Source organism: Jaculus jaculus, chromosome 14, assembly GCF_020740685.1.
Source record: "Jaculus jaculus isolate mJacJac1 chromosome 14, mJacJac1.mat.Y.cur, whole genome shotgun sequence".
Taxonomy (NCBI): Eukaryota; Metazoa; Chordata; class Mammalia; order Rodentia; family Dipodidae; genus Jaculus; species Jaculus jaculus.
The window spans coordinates 17,111,630-17,128,258 of NC_059115.1; the positions used below are offsets into that span (position 1 = coordinate 17,111,630).

Below are 16,629 nucleotides of genomic sequence, written 5' to 3' on the forward strand. Positions count from 1 at the left end.
TCAGTAGATCATCACCCTGATTGCATGTGAGCCAAAGGCTTGGCCTGGTATGAACTCTGGACAATCAATCAGCTGAGAGAAATCTGTTTGTGGCACATTCCATGAGGAGGAGTAGGTATTGGCCATTTTTCTCATTTTCTCATCCACAATCTCTACTTCTGTGCTATCCTTCAGTGCTTCTATAATTAGATTAAGGTTTGTGGTAACAGCCTGAACATGGTGAAAACCAACAATCAGAGAAATAGGCAAGAAACCTTGTACATCCATCTTTCTCTGAAGAAAAAATTCCCGTTCCAAATTTTCTATACTGAAATCATACTCCATTTGATGCATAATGGACTCTTTCAGCAAAGCTTCTTCTACAGGATACATCATTGTAGTGATACATCATGCTGGTGTTGAGTTCTGTTGGAAATGGCTGATAGTTCTTTCACCATGTTCTCAATAGCCATATGAATAATCAAAGTTCAGCTGAGGATTTCCTCTGCCTCTTCCTCCACCCTTAGTGGAACCTCAGGTATTGCCACCCTCAAGCTTCACATTGCACACTTCATCTTTATCATCTTTCTTTTCTTTATCTCTTCTTCCACCTCATGTCATTTTTCCTATTTTGTGTTGCTTTACTTGCTTCAGGTTGATATCTACTATTCCTGGATCCAGGTATTTCCTGAATATCTGGTCTCACATCATCTAAGTGCAGTTGTACCCACTTGTACTTATTAGCTCTTCTTCGCTGGTTACTTGAATGAGCCTCATCCTCACTGACATTTTCAGCAAGACCATCTAATTTTGCTTCTCAGTTTTCTTTGATCTCACTGTTGCTTCTCTTTTCAACTTTCTCTTCTTTTCCTTTTCTAATTTGTGTTTTTTATTTCCTTGGAGGAGGACATTCTGAGATCCAGTGTTCACTAATTCACTTGGTGTTGGCCAATTTGCCATATCAATGAACTCACTAGTCTTGTTCGATTTCTTTGTCTTGAGTTTTCCCACTTTTATAATTTTGTGAGAACTGAACTTTGCATCCAGGGCCTCCGGCAATGGTGGCCCAGTCCCTGCTGCAGCCGCTTCTTGATGGGGGGTTTTGTCTGGGCGGCAGCCACAGCTGCAGTTTCTCCTTGGCACCGGCCACTGTGCACTCGTCCTGGGCATCCCATTTCCTGATTTTTGGTTTACCTTGTTCTTCTTTTTCCAAGGCTTTAAGGTGAAGCATTAAGTTGTTACTTGATACCTTTCTAATTTCTTTCTTTCTTTCTTTTCTTTTCTTTTTTTTTTTTTTGGTTTTTTTGAGGTAGGGTCTCACTCTAGCCCAGGCTGACCTGGAATTCACTATGTATGGCCTCGAACTCACGGTGATCCTCCTACCTCTGCCTCCCAAGTGCTGGGATTAAAGGTGTGCGCCACCATGCCTGGCTAATTTCTTTTTTTTTTTTTTTTTTTTTTTGAGGTAGGGTCTCACTCTAGCCCAGGCTGACCTGGAATTCACTATGGAGTATCAGGGTGGCCTCGAACTCATGGCAATCTAATATTTTAAAAATATTTATTGATTTGGAGAGAGAGAGGGGGGAGGAGAGAGAGGGAGAATTAATGGGGGTACCAGGGTCTCTAGCCACTGCAAATAAACTCTAGATACATCTACCACTTTGTAGATCTGGCTTTACATGGGTACTGAGGAATCAAACTTGGGTCACCAGGCTTTATGTGCAAGCACCTTAACCCCTGACCAATCTCTCCAGCTTCAAAGCATATAAATCTTAACAGTATGGAAACACATGTTTTGATTCATGCTGTCTTCTTCAGGACCTATAGAGTTGTTTCAGTTTAATAAAAATCTCTAAGTTCATCAAATTTGGGCCTTTAGGCTATAGAAGACCCTCTTAAAAAATACCCATCTACTGAGGAAATGTCTGTTAGCTCTTTGAGTTATGAGACCAAGCCTTTCCTTCAGGGAAGCCCCTACTGATGCTATTCTCTTTCCCTTAAAGTTTAACCAAATCATCAAGAAACAAAAAGTCTATGATTTCAACTGAGTCAGGTGACATAGTCCTATGAGCTGAGTACCCAAGAGGCTGACGCGTAAGGATCACAAGTTCAAGTCTGGCCTTTGGTACAGAACAGGACTCTGTCTCAAGCAAATGACAACCTATCTTTCCTCATATTCATCATTCATAGCACTTTTAAGAGTCTAGCAGAAAAAAATCTGATTGATAGCCAGGTGTGGTGGTGCACGCCTTTAATCCCAGCACTCGGGAGGCAGAGATAGGAGGACTGCCATGAGTTCGAGGACACCCTGAGACTACAGAGTGAATTCCAGGTCAGCCTGAGCTAGAGTGAGACCTCAAAAACGAAAAAAAAATCTGATTGACATTGTCTCCCCCTTGTAAATTCTTACTTCTGTTAGGAAAGGGGTTGTGTCAATTTTATTCACTAATTGCTATGAAATGAATGCCTTTTGTCTCCTAAAGATATTGGATCTAACCTCCAATATGAAGAAAGGGACTTTGGGGACTATTTAGGTCATGAGGTTAGAGCTCTTGTGAAGGGTATTAATGATCTTATAAGACAGCAAGGAGCTCTCTTGTACTTTTGCTATGAGAGAACACAATGAGAAGCTGGTGGTTTACAACCTGGAAAATGACCCACCCTCAGACGATCCTGCTGACACCCTGATATGTGAATCCCAGCCTCAAGAGCCATGTCACCAGAATATATTAACTTGTGATAGTGTTCCAAAATGACAAAGACTTTGTCTACACTAACTCCTCCTGGCCTAGAGTTCTTGAAAATAAGGCAAGTAGTAAATAAAGTACCTGAAAACAATCTAACATGTGAGACAATCTTACACATATCATTTTATTAAATTATTTCTATATATTAGTATCTCTTTTTATCCTTTTTTTAGACAGAAAATCAATTATTATGCATGGTAGGTTATTACTCTATGTTTCATATCTAATATTTGGGAAAGTCAGGTGTGTCTGGTTGTTGAAATTCTCATATCTTTATTAAGCTGTCAGGAACTATTTTACACAAAGTATTAATCTTAATTTTGTAATGGAACGTCAACATCTGATGCCAGTATGTATGGCACCTTCTGTGTTATTCAGCATTCCCATCTATCCCTCTGCCTGTCTTCCTGGGGATCACATCCTTAGGCAAACAAAGTAACTCATTACAGGTGAGCTCCATGAGGGAGTTTTAGGTCCAGGCAGAATCCTTTTTTTTTTTTTCCTACTATGTTCATACTTGGGTATGGGTACATCATGTGTTGGTAATGAAACTTTCCCTTGGCCCTGCCTCCATCTGCTGGAGGCCCTCCTCAGTGGAGTTGCAGGTATTCCCCATGGGGTTGCTGGTTATGCATTGTGGGAGCAGCAGTTATTGGGGGGAGGCCACACCTCTGGGCATGATGTCTCAACCTGTGGCTCCTACAATCTTTCCATTCCCTCTTATGCAAAATTCCCTGAGCCATGGTTGGTGAGTTTTAAGTCTACTTTAGTGATGAGCTCTTAGGAGCCTCTGGATCTCTGCTTTGGTAGTTGTTGATTATCCCCAGCACCTGTCTCTTTCACCCTGGCCCAGGCAGAATCTTGAAAGTTATCTATATACTTAATTTAGATGGATTAAATGCCTAAAATATGCCTTCATTTGTACCATTCATTGCAGTAACTGTGGCCTCTTCAGTCTCAAGAGGGAGACAATAACTCTGTCATCCATGCCATCTATGTATCCCATTCCTAATATCCTTTCATGTGTATTTTTGGTGACATCATGCATCATGCCATGAGCCAGAAAGAACCAATGTGGTAGGCTGTAGATAGCAATTTGAGAGGTCGAGGCTGTTGGAGGAGGTGTGCTGTTGTGGGTGGGCTTTGAAGTGTTATAGGCAGCTCCCCATTGCCAGAGTGTGGTTCACTTTCTTGCTGCTGTTTTCCCCCTGCAGTGGCAGAGGTGATGTACAGCCTCTGTTCATGCCATGCTTTCCCCTGTCATCATGCAACTTCTACCCAAGACTGTAAACCAAAATAAAACCTTTACTCCCATCAGGTGCTTTTGGTTTGATGCTTTCTCCTAGCAATGCAAAGATAACAAAGATAACAACAGACATATTTACTTTATCCAAGAAATAATATGGGCCATAATGACTTTCACTCATTTCAGAGAGCTTATTGTTTTCAGGAATCCTGGTGTAATACATCTATCATAAGTCTACTCTATGTTTACTCTGTAATTATGCACTGTGTTCATTCCTTGCTTGTGAACCTACATGTTCCACTGAACTAAGTTGCTGTTATTATTATTTATTATTATTGCTACTCATTGCCTTGTTCACTGTGCATTTAAACTAAAGCACAGAAAGTTTGCTGACCCACCACTTAGATTTGCATCTTTGAGACATTAGGAAGAGGAGCCATCAGATGATTCCACACTTGACAGTTGGTGGTCACATTTATCTTTTAACAAGAAACAGAAATTGCATAAGTAGGTTCAGAGAAGGGGAGTGGAGGAGAGGAGTGGGTGGTGGAGAGTAGTTAATCAAAACTAAAGAAGTTAGAGCCAATGTGGTGGCACATACCTTTAATCTCAGCACTCAGGAAGCAGAAATAGGAGGATTGCTGTCAGTTGAGACCACACTGAGACTACATAGTGAATTTCAGGTCAGCCTAGGCTAGAGCAAGACCCTACCTAGAAAAACAAAAGAAAACAAAACAGAGCTGGGCATGGTGGCGTATGTCTTTAATCCCAGCACTCAGGAGGCAGAGGTAGGAGGATTGTGTGAATTCAAGGCCACCCTGAGACTACATAGTTAATTCCAGGTCAGCTGGGCTACAGTGAGACTCTACCTCAAAAAAAACAAAACCAAAAAAATAAAGAAAAACAACAAAAAAGCAGGTATGAATAAACCGTAAGAAAATATACTTCTTTGTTAACTATTGGAAAATATATGTTAGAGAGAAGTTTGGGCAGAAATACCCTGAGTGAATAATGTGGTGCTATACAACTGGCCAGTTATGCCCAATAGTACATTAGTGGCATGACTGTTATAGGGGTAACTAGCCACCTCAGATTGGAACTGAGGCCCACTCCACAGTAAGGAATTCATGCCTGATATTGAAAACCTGTTAAAAAGTTTATGGAAGGTCATAAGCTCTAGAGAGGAAGCTACTACTGTTGTTTGGCTATGAATGAATTATGCCCACCAAATTACCCTCTAAATACTTATGTTTATACCTGTATATTAGTGTTACTCTCACTTTTAGTTAAAAATTCCTCTTTTCTGATGGCAACAAGTGCAGGAGAGACTCAAAGCTCATCAAAGTGCAGACAAGAGATAATTGAGGGTTTAGCACTAAATGAGACATTTCTATCATACCCTCCAATAGCTCAGGGAGTATAGCAGAAGAGGTAGTGGAAAGAATGTAAGAGCCGGGGCTGAAGAAATGGCTTAGCAGTTAAGGCATTTGCCTGCAAAGCCAAAGGATTCCAGTTTGATTCTCCAGGACCCATGTAAGCCAGATGCACAAGGGAGTGCATGTGTCTGGAGTTTGTCTTCAGTGGCTGGAGGCCCTGGTGCACCCATTCTCTCTGTCAAATAAATAAATAAAAATTAAAAAATATTTTAAAGGGCTGGAGAGATGGCTTAGCGGTTAAGCGCTTGCCTGTGAAGCCTAAGGACCCTGGTTCGAGGCTCGGTTCCCCAGGTCCCACGTTAGCCAGATGCACAAGGGGGTGCACGCGTCTGGAGTTCGTTTGCAGAGGCTGGAAGCCCTGGCACACCCATTCTCTCTCTATCTGTCTTTCTCTCTGTGTCTGTCGCTCTCAAATAAATAAATAAAAAATTTAAAAAATATATTTTAAAAGAAACAGAACAAAAACTTATGTAAACAATGAAATAATACTTTAAAATGAAGAGGAAGAGGAGAACTGTTCACTAAGGAGTCCTTGGGTTTCAGCTATGTATCAAATTAAGAATTTTGTATTTTTGTTTTCCCAGATAGGGTCTTGCTGTAATCCAGGCTGACCTGGAATTCATTATTTAGTCTCAGACTGGCCTTGAACTCACAGCAATTCTCCTACCTCTGCCTCTTGAGTGCTGGGATTAAAGGTGTGCACCACCATGCCCAGCTCTTCAAGTACTCTTTACTTCATGGTAGGCATCTTAATATTTATAATTCTTTAACTGGTCTGGAGTGGTAGCACATGCCTTTAATCCCAGCACTCAAGAGGCAGAGGTAGGAGGATTGACATGAGTTCAAACTTAGCCTGAGACTACATAGTGAATTCCAGGTCTAGCTTGGGCTAGAGTGAGACCCTACTTCGACAAAAAAAAAAAAGAGAGAGAGAGAGAGAAAGAAAAAAAAAAAAAGGCTGGAGATGAATTTGAAAAGAGAACAAAGAAAGATTCAAATGAGAAATAAAACATCTGGCCATCCATGTTCTCAGACACAAGTCAAACCAAAGTACAAAGTGCAGGGGTGCAAGTTTGTCTCTTTCTTCCCTTTTGATTTTTCATGCTAGAGTCTTATTCTATTCCAGACTGAGCTTGAACTCACCCTGTAGCCAGCCCCAGGCTGGCCTTGAACTCACAATAATCTTACTACCTCAGCCTGAGATTAAAGGCGTGTGTGCCATCATGCCTGGCTTCACATCTTTTTTTTTTTTTGGTTTTCGAGGTAAGGTCTCACTCTGGTACAGGCTGACCTGGAATTAACTATGTAGTCTCAGGGTGGCCTCGAACTCTCGGCGATCCTCCTACCTCTGCCTCCCAAGTGCTAGGATTAAAGGTGTGTGCCACCACGCCCGGCTCTGGCTTCACATCTTTTGATTATGCTTGATCCTCTCCAGAAGAAATTCTCTCCTTTGCTCATTTTTCTACTTGCTTCTAGAATCAGCTTATTCATTTAGTATTCCTTGATCTTCAGCTACAATTCTAAATGTCTAGATGTCACTGAAACCATTACACCTGTTGGCATGAAAATATGTGTACGTGTGCACTGTTATCTTATATAAGTGGCTGGGTTTCAAAATTAATTCATCTTTGTATTTTTCACCACACAATAGCAAATATATTTATCATTCTACCTGACCTCTATTGACACTTTCAACAGATATTTATTGTGCAACTGCCCTGAACCAGCATGGTGCTGAAAAGAAATAAAGCTATAAAGCAGAGCGTTTGCCCTCTGAAGGCAGATTCAGAAAGGACGTAGACTATTAAACAAGTATACTTACAGTTATATATCAATTATGAGGGTTGGTTCTTAGAAATGTGGTATTACATTGTTTTGTCATTACACAAACAACAGTTACACAGATCGTGATATTATCTACCACACACTTTGACCCATGGTATGTGTGTGTTTCTATAATATATATGAAGTACTTATCTGTATATGCACATAATAGATTATTATTCCTTGGGCCATGATGAACCAAATAGTGAGATTAGATAAAGTACAAAAAAATGTTGTGATCATCCGATGTAAAAAGCATGAGTTTTATGAAGCTGCTGCTATAACCTATGATGCTGTTTACAGTTGCATTCATCTGTATTAAGTAGGAGTGCATCCTAAAATGATGATAATAATGTATAGGGCAGTAAAAATCTAAGCCAGTGAGAATATTTTATTATTACCAACTATTATGCACTGTACAGAATTGTGTATGTAATACTTTCATAATACACCAGCATTACCTCAAAACCAGAAGTAGCATGCTGTGCTATGTTTAAGGACAGCTGAAATATCACTAGGCAGTAGGATAGTTCAGCTCCATTGTAATCTCACAGGATGTCATTGTCTTTTGTCTCTTATTGCCCTAAATCTCTTTACATAGCACAATTATAGCTAATCTTCATTACTCTGGGTTTCTTGTTTCGGTAATGTGCCAACATATCAGAATGGATATCACAGAATCTTCCCAGCTACTCACAGATATGCACAACTGCCAGACCTTATGTCACCAGTGTGCTCATTCCCACTAAGGGCAAGCAAGCCAAGGTTCTGCCTTTTTTCTCTCAGAACTTGTGGTAAATAAGCATCTTTTTTGCTGTTGGTTTTTCCATTTGTGTCTTTTCTGGGAGCTTCACTGTTTACAATGACTTCCCAGTACAGCACCAAGGTGCAGTCTGCTGCTGGTAAGTTTGACAAAGGTATGGTTTTATTTATGGAGGAAACACTTGTGTTAGATAACCTTCCTTCAGAAATGAGTTACTGTGTTGTTGGCCAAGAGTTCAATATCAGTTATCTATCTATCTATCTATCTATCTATCTATCTATCTATCTATCTATCTATCTATCTATCAATCAGCATCTAACCACTGCAAACAAACTCCAGATGCATGTGCCACCTTGTGCATCTGGCTTACATGGGTCCTGGAAAATTGAACCTGGGTCCTTTGGCTTTGCAGGCAAGTGCTTTATCCACTAAGCCAATTCTCCAGCCCAAATATTTATCTTTAAACACACAGATCTGTTCTGTTCTTAGCCCAAATTAGAAAAGCTTTTTTTAAATTTTTGGTCTGGAGGGGGGGTAGCAGTGGAGGTGTCTAATGCAGGGAATCATAGATGGATACATGCTGCAAATAAGTGACGAGTGAGTGGCTGGCTCTAGATGGGGCATATACATCGTCCCCTCCAGGGCCTAGGAAGTATCACTGAAGAAAGGTCAAAAAGAACATGAATTTCAATGAACTGTGGGTAGGCTAAGGATCTCCTTTACCCAGGGTGCAGCAAGAGGTGGTACAGGCAACTGGCCTGCTGGACACAGGGTGCAGCTATAGGTGGCATGGATACGGCCTCCGAGTCATGGAGCACAGTGAATAAGAGGCATGTTGACAGCACCTCTTTTATCAGTAGTCTGTGGAGAGGTCAGATGGTGCAGTGATCCTATAAATGACATTATAGGGCTATGCCACCATCACCATGTCCCATGATGTGGAAGCTCTGTGCCTGCACCACCACTTGCTGAGTCCCGAGTAAAGAACACCTTGTACCCGCCCATTGTTTGCTGCACTCTGGGTTCAGCACTGGTGTGACTGTGCTCTCTCTCCCTGAGTGCTGGGTAATAAGGCCATGCCCCTGCACCACCATACCCTGTACTATGTCTAGGAAGCCCTGTGCTTGTGCGACTGTTCTTCATGCTCCAGGGACAGCAGGTCCTGCACCTGTGCCCCTCTCCATGTGCCTCTGATAAAGGAGGCCTGTGTAGAATCACCATCCATCACATCCCATGACTAGAAGGCTCTTTCCCTGCACCATTGCTTTTCTAACCCTGGGTAAAGAAAACCTTGCACCTACCAACTTGTCACCATGTTCTGGCATCAGGAAGTTCTGTGTCCATGTCATATCTGGTAACAGGTGCCCCATGTCCACGCAACCATTTGCTCCATCCTATGAATAGGAGACCTAGCCTCTGGGCTACTGCTCTCTGTCCCCGGTCAGGCAGGAACTGTATATACCAACTTCTCGCCACCCTTTGGCCCAGGGGCACCACATGGGAAACACATCAGGCTGCCTCTAGCTCCAGCTATCTTGAGTCTACCCAGCATTCACCATGCTCCAGGACCAACGGTCCCCGTACCAACACATGGGACAGTTTAATGTTCAAACTTGACAACAACAAACCACATTTCATTGATGTTCCATATTAAAATATAAAATATATCAGTTTTATTTATGAAAATAAAATAAATATATGCAGCATTTATAAACCATTTCAAGATACAGTATATGTGATTCGGTCAAAATGAAGATTAAAAGCAATAGAGAACCATTACTACTGGGATTAGCGGATCATCCTTGTCACTCCACCACACAAACATGATCTTCTCTTAAACTTCAAATATTAGTAATTCAAAATGCTTCCAAATAATAAATGCCGGCATAGTAATATCCTACCCCATTAAAATAAAATATAATCAGCATTGATTTTGTTTTTTGATGCTATACCATAGTATAATGTCTGAAATGGTTGCTATGTAGCTCCATTCTAGTACAAATTTTCTGTTACTATTTAGATTTAAAATTGATTAAATGCTGGCCCACCTTTTTTTTTTTTGCAAACAGGGAGATATTTTCCTACGTTCTCTGTAGATGTTAAAGCTGTTTACAGTTTCCTGTATATCCCTATACAAGGATTTGTCACATTCTTGAATTTTGAAACGTTTTTCTGCAGCATACAGAGAGTGACTATAAGTTTTTATTAAATCATTTTGCTGGATTTGCCTTTGGTATGAATTTCCTGATGGGTTCTAAAATTTGAGAACTGGGTAAATGATTTTCCATATTCTTTACAGTTTTCAGGTTCTGTTCAGTATGAATTTTGAGATGCATTTTGATACATGAGCACAGGGTAAAAGATCTGTCACATTCCTAACATTTAATGGTTACTCTCCATGTGCAGGCTTTCTCTCAAGTGTGAATTACCTGATGTCTTCTAAGAGTTGAGCACTGGGTAAAGGATTTGTCACATTCCTTACATTTGAAAGGCTTTTCTCCAGTATGAATTATCTGATGAGCTCTAAGAGTTGAGCACTGGGTAAAGGATTTGTCACATTCCTTACATTTGAAAGGTTTCTCTCCAGTATGAATTTTCTGATGAATTCTAAGATATGAGTACTGGGTAAAGGATTTGTCACATCCCTGACATTTGAAAGGTTTCTCACCAGTATGAATTCTGTAATGATTTTCAAGGTCTGAAAACCTGTAAAACGACTTAGCACATTCATTACATTTGTAGGGTTTTTCTCCAGTATGAATTTTTTGATGTGTTCTAAGATTTGAGCAATGGTTAAATGACTTGTCACATTCCTTACATTTGAAAGGCTTCTCTCCAGTATGAATTTTATGATGAGCTCTAAGATTTGAGTACTGTGTAAAGGATTTGTCACATTCCTTACATTTGAAAGGTTTCTCTCCAGTATGGATTTTCTGGTGTCTTCGAAGATTTGAGCACTGGGTAAAAGATTTGTCACATTCCTTACATTTGAAAGGTTTCTCTCCAGTGTGGATATTTTGATGGCTTCTAAGGTGTGAGCACTTGATAAAGGATTTGTCACAGTCCTTACATTTGAAAGATTTCTCTCCAGTATGAATACTGTGATGGTTTTCAAGGTATGACAACCACTTAAAGGACCGACCACATTCCTTACATTTGTAGGGTTTCTCTTCAGTATGAAATATCTGAAGTCTAGTGAGGTGTTGGCAAGTCTCAAAACATCTTATGCATTTCTTACATTTGTCTGGGTTTTCTCCATTATGGATTTTTTGGTGAGAAACAAGTTTTGAAGAAGATGCAAAATATTCATTACAATCTTTGTATCTGTGTTGTTTCTTCCCAGTGAGGGTTGTCTGATTTTGACTAAGGCTGGGGCACACACTGAAAGATCTCTCACAGTCTCTACCTCTGCTAGGTTCTTCTCCAGTGTGCATTTTATTGTATCTGTTTAGGTTTGATGAATCCATTGGGGCATTCCCATATTGACCATATCTGTTTTTGTTGGAGTTTTCTGTGGTACTATTTCTCTTACACTGACTACCTTGTGTGGAACTGTTAAACAGTTTGCTGTGTTCATTGCTTTCATAAGGCTTCTCCTGAATACCAATGTATTGATGGACATTAAGCTTTGGACACTGATCCAAAACTTTTGTACTTTTACCACATTTGCAGTTGTCTTCTGGAGAATGAACTCTGTGATGATTAACAGGGTTACATCTACAATTGATTACATTGAGAAACATATTTTCTTGATATGATGCATCTCCATGATGAGAATCTAGAAAGTTATTTAAAAGGGTATCTCAGTGCTAGCCATTTTACTTTCATTACATATGTAGGAATTTTCACACTCACATGCTGATACCCTTAACTTAAAAGAATTTATAAACAAGCCGGGCATAGTGACACACCTTTAATCCCAGCACTTAGGAGGCAGAGGTAGGAGGATCACCATGAGCTCAAGGCTACCCTGAGGCCCTACCCTGAAAAGCCAGAAAAAAAAAAAAAAAAGAATTTGTAATCAGTTTTCATAGTTATCTAATTTATATAACCTGGCAGAAGCTGGAACTAATTATTAACAGAGCAATAATAAAGATTTGGCAAAGGATCTCTCAGACTGATTACGTTTAAAGCATCTTTCTTTACTTGTAAATCTCCTTTCTAAAGAAATGATGGATAGTTCTCTCTAACTCTATATGCAAAATATTTCAAATATGTATAGTATTAAGGGGTATATATCATTATTCAGAATTTTCAAAGTTCTTGTAGCAATAAAGCCTTGTTTGAAAGCTTGATAGGGACACTGCATTACAAAAAAACAAAAACAAAACAAACAAACAAAAAAACCAAAACACAATCTTGAACATAAGCTGACACAACATAAATATTTTGGGCAGACATTAAAAGTTCTTTTTGTTAGGTTAGGACAAAATGGATTAACCGAGGACAGCAGCAGGGCAACAGAGGCATAAGGAAGTGAGGTCATCCGCATTCCAGGAACCACCAGCCATCATCCCTTCCTTGCCTACCAATGCCCCAGGTCTAGGTTTCCTGTCCCCTTATCTTATCTCTCAGGTTACCTTGTTCTGGTGCCACACCCTGGCTATCTTTGATTTCCCCTAAAGAAACCTTGTTTTTACTTCCCCCTTCCTCACCTTCCACAACTGAAGAGCTCTATATAGCCCACTAATGGTAATCCCAAGTTGACTGCTCTGCTCTTGAGAGTTAGTCCTGGCAGCTCGTATCTTCCCTAAATAAAAGCTTCCACCTTTGCCTCAGAGTGGTCTCCGTGGTCTTGGTCACTCCTGAACCTTACACTTTTTCAGTGTTAGCAGGAATGTCATGTAAAGTTGTGGCATATGGGATAAGTGTATCTTTCCATTTATGACCTTCACACTTACCCTGTATTCCCTACCTTTCCTTAAGCACAATTTTCCAAAGCCACTGTTTTTATATATACCTGACATCATTTTCTGGAAGAGTAGTTGAGCATTCTCCCATGCAAAAAGTTGTTGGTAGTAATGTGAAGACAAATCTGAAAAAAAAATGAAGACAATTATCCTACTTCAGGGACTCAGGTGAAAACTTTTATTTATGTGAAAATCATAGCACTATATTAGCATGGTAACATCCAGAAAACTAAAGATAAATAAAATAAATATACTTGAAAAATATATTTACCACATTGATTTTGTACAAACTCTGAAAGAGTTATGAATTTGTAGCTAAACAGAGTACCACAAAACCAATAATATCCTCATAAAATTAGATAGTACAATTTGTTACATTATCACACAGCAAACATTTGTCCCAATAGTAATGGTGCCATCTGTTAGAGCCTGAAAAATATCCAGGTTATAGATTGTCAAAAAAAAAAAAAAAAAAGCCTACTTAAGTATACACAGAGGGGGTAGGGAGAATAGTAGGGGCTGAATTGATTTGATGAGTGTGATTGTTAAATTCTATTGCCAACTTGATCTCATTAGGAATCTACAGACATTCCTCTGGGGTGAGTCTCTGAGTTTGCTTCAAAGGATTGACTGTCCTTGCAAAGTGAGCCCTTCCCGCAGAGTGGGAAATCCTGCTGGTAGAGGGCATCATGTAAGGAAACTCTGAGAGGAAAGAGCTCCCTTCCTCCTGTCTGTGCTATTTGCTGGCAAGTGCCTTAATTTGTATGTTCATCTATCCTGTTTGGCTATCGTTCATAGGCATTGGAAACAAGTTTCCTCAGCCTTCCAACTTGGACTGAAGACCTGCAGCTTTCCAGGAATCCTCTAGGTCTTCAGTACCAGATTGGGACTGCTGAGTTATCCAACCATGTGGCCAGAGTAGCTCCCAGGTTTCTTGACTCTCAAGTTTGCAGACTGCTATTGTTGGACAGATGCAAACTAATCTAATAAATCCCCTCCCCTTTGGGAGGAGACTGGAGGTAGGATCTTACTCCAGTCCAGGCTGACCTGGAACATACTGCAGTTGTAAGCTAATCCAAAAAATGTCCTCCCGCTTTACTTTTAAAGTTTTTTTTTTTTAAATATTTTTTTGTTCATTTTTTATTTATTTATTTGAGAGCAACAGACACAGGGAGAAAGACAGATAGAGGGAGAGAGAGAGAATGGGCGCACCAGGGCTTCCAACCACTGCAAACGAACTCCAGACGCGTGCGCCCCCTTGTGCATCTGGCTAATGTGGGACCTGGGGAACCGAGCCTCGAACTGGGGTCCTTAGGCTTCACAGGCAAGCGCTTAACCGCTAAGCCATCTCTCCAGCCCTACTTTTAAAGTTTTCAAAAATATTTTATTTATTTATTTGAGAGCAAGAGAGAAGGGTGGGGTGCACCAGGGCCTCCAGCCACTGCAAACAAACTCCAGACACATGAGCCCCCTTGTGCATCTTGCTTACGTGTAGGTCCTGGAGATTCAAACTGGGATTCTTTGACTTTCCAGGCAAATGCCTTTAACCTCTAAGCCATCTCTCCAGCCCCTCCTCACACTTTTTAGTGAGTGGGTTTCAACATAAGGTCTCACTCTAGCCCAGGCTTATCTGGAACTCAACCCTGTAGTTTCAGGCTGGCCTCAAACTCACAGTGATCCTCCTACCTCTGCCTCCTGAGTGCTGGGATTAAAGGAGTGCACCACCATACCCATCTTGATTTCTCTTTTTAATTCTATCAGTTCTGTTCCTCTAGAGAACTCTGACTAATATAGTGAGGTACTAAGGAAACTGTGGTTTACTGGGAACATCAACATAGAAAGCTACCTCCTTTGTCATTGCTTGGAAAGAGACACAGGATGACCATAAGCATGTTGTGGAACCCAGCACAGCATTGTTATAAGTTTTGAGAGATGCAATACTTCCTAAGACACTGGCTCTTGACTTCATTGTGTTGTGCAGACATGGCAGAAGTGAAAGTTAAGCAGATTTATTTTAGGAACAAACAAAGAGGTAAGCTCCTGGACTTGGAGGGGGCCGGAGGTTGGTACTTGGTGATTGGGTTGGGATTGCTTATATGCCTGGTATTCTAAATTAGGCAACAAGTTAGGATGAGATTTACTGGTTACTTTTAAATATATATAGAAGGGGGCTAGAGAGATGGCTTAGCTATTAAGGCATTTGCCTTCAACACCAAAGGATATAGGCTCGACTCTCCAGGACCCACGTTAGCCAGATACACAAGGGGGTGCGTGTGTCTGGAGTTCATTTGCAGTGGCTGGATGCCCTGGTGTGCCCATTCCCTCTGTCTGCCTCTTTGTCTCTCTCAAATAAATGAATATATTAAAAATACACACACACACACACACACATGTGTGCCCTCTTGCTTTGAATGTGAGGTAACAGAAGAATATTGTTGTACACATCTCCAAGTTGCTGGGATGAACATCCAAATTAGGCACAGTTTGGAGGAGCAAGGGTTTATTTTCAGCTTACAGATCTGGGGGAAGTTCCATCAAATGGTGGAAGAAGCTGGCTCCCATGCACAAATCCAAGCAGAGTGACACCATCAAACAGCCAGCACCACTAGCAAGCCCAACTGAGTTCAAAACCTCTCTGCATACCTTGAAGTTGGAATTTAGAACCGCCCTCAAACATACCTTAGGGATGGGCCCCAGGGTCTACCCATAGTGATACCTTTTCCAGCCAGACACTGGATGTCCAAGTTACAAGCTTTAATAAAACACCTGAGTCCATTGGGGCACATACATCCACTCTAGCACAAACATGATTATTAAATAATTTTCTGGGATGAGTGAGGATCTTGCTGACCATGTGGCTTTCCTTGGAAACACTGAGGATCTTTCCCTCTGATTTAACCTTCCTCTTGTACACTATATGTTGGGTAAAGCCCAAACTCTAGGTCTCCATGGCATCACTGATTTTAAGATGGTGACTTACTGAAGCTACAGGGCAACTTACAAGTATCCCATTGTCTCCTGGGGCAGGCCTGACCTGGGGACAGGGACAGAAAATATTGGCTGTCCTTTAGCTCTATGTCTTCATTGGCTTTGGCTTCTAACTATGGTTATTTCACACCAATTAGGACATTTGCACTAGTATTGAAGAAAAGTGTGGATACAAGGCATCTGGTCACCTTTTATTTTTAGAAAAACATATCTAGTGAATGACAGTATAAAAGTTTAATGTCATTTTGCCTAAGATCTATCTTAAGTTGCCTAGTGACATTTTAAGCCAAATCTATGACAGAAAAAAACGTATATCTTGCCTTTAAATATCTAATGGTTGTAAATACAGGCAAAACATATTAGTAACCTGGAAACAGCATTTTACCAACAAATTTAATCCATTTGATAAAGATTTAATAAACACCCAGAAATTTTTTTTTTGAGGCAACTAAAGCAAAATTAACTTCTACATCTCCATTTTATAACATTTTTGGTTATATGTATTCTTCTGTAGATTAACAAATTAGTTATTCAAGGAGAACTGTAAACAGAGATAAATTATCTCAGTTTTTGAATTTTAGGAATAGTAGAGCCCAGAAGATACTATGGGGCAGGAGACAACATGTGCTGAGAGATAATTTAAGCAATAGGACTTCTTGTGATATCAAATTAAGACAGATTTACCAAATAAAACTCTGACTAAAATTATTTGATTACATATATCTATCTATATAAA

The 16,629-nt window shown here is 40.3% G+C and overlaps 2 pseudogenes; both read right to left on the bottom strand.

The window, feature by feature from the left end:
* On the bottom strand, positions 1 to 954 carry LOC101614947 (annotated as a pseudogene).
* Positions 953 to 16,629, bottom strand: part of LOC105944999 — a 27,319-nt pseudogene continuing 11,642 nt past the window's right edge.